Source organism: Eurytemora carolleeae, unplaced genomic scaffold (genome assembly GCF_000591075.1).
Source record: "Eurytemora carolleeae unplaced genomic scaffold, Eaff_2.0 scaffold2286, whole genome shotgun sequence".
NCBI classification, from domain to species: Eukaryota; Metazoa; Arthropoda; class Copepoda; order Calanoida; family Temoridae; genus Eurytemora; species Eurytemora carolleeae.
Window position 1 is genome coordinate 22046 of NW_019398186.1, and position 1240 is coordinate 23285.

Below are 1240 nucleotides of genomic sequence, written 5' to 3' on the forward strand. Positions count from 1 at the left end.
TCCAAATTTAAACTTTCCATGAGCACTCCATACTCCATAGCAATGAAAACAAACCAGTAAATCTTGCTTCATGAATAAAAGACAAAGATCTTCATCAGTTTATGTCGAACTAATTCTTACTAGATAACCTGCTTTAATCTCCTCTGGAAGATTTAGGATCTAATATCCAGGAAATGATTTCTTCTTTAAATGATTTAACGATTTTGTTCAGTAGATTAACACAACCCACTACAATACCTTCACCCCATCTAAAAAAAAACTCAGGGCACATTCAACATGCTGTATCTAAATCTAGTATTAACTTGAAAAACAAGCAAATTCATTAGAAATTAGTTAACAAACAAACTAAACTAAGGAAACAAACACACCACATGCATTACGTTCAAATGAAGAACCAACTTTTACTTATAAAATGGTTTTTAACGTTTTAACATTAGAAAAATAAAAAAACAGTGATAGTCAGAACAAGAGCTTAAAACTAATTTGCAACCTTTCATAATGTGAACTGTTCTAACTTAAAATAGTCGGATTTCTCCAAAATTATTTTTTAACTATAATTTCTTGGGTATGTGCCCATGGAACCTCACAAATATGATATAATAATAATTCCATGGATATTGGATAATTTCCCCACAACATTAATAAATTCACACCTACTCAAAGTAAAAATTTACTTTTTATTTATGATTTAATTTAAATTTACCGGCGTCACGACCTGAGCATCGACTTGGCGCTGACCCTGCATTGCCATTCTCGTTCTAATTCTGCAAAATTAAATATTATAATCACAGATTTGATTTCTTATTAAATTCATTGATTGAATTGATTAGATCCTGGAAAACTGTGATTTCCAGGGGGGGCTGATTCAGGCTCTACACTACAGCCTCAAAACATTTAACAACTTTTTTGTATTACGCCACTGTTTAATCTTTAAAATTCAAATTAGAAAAACTGATTAGTCTTTAGAAAACCGATTAGTCTTTAGCATCTCCAATTCCGTCAGCATTAATGGCAAATGTTGCCTCTCCTTCGGGTAGACAAGGACTGTCGTAGATCTTACATATTCTAGTCTCTCCTCGGCCCTTTCTAAAATATAAAATCCTTAATTTAAAGAAATTAATCCGTAAAAAATGCAACTATGTTTTTGATCTGTTCAACGCTTTTACTTATTCTATTTTTAAGGTTAAAATTCAATTTCTGAACTATAAATCAGAAGCAAACAAGAAGTAAAGATCAGTAA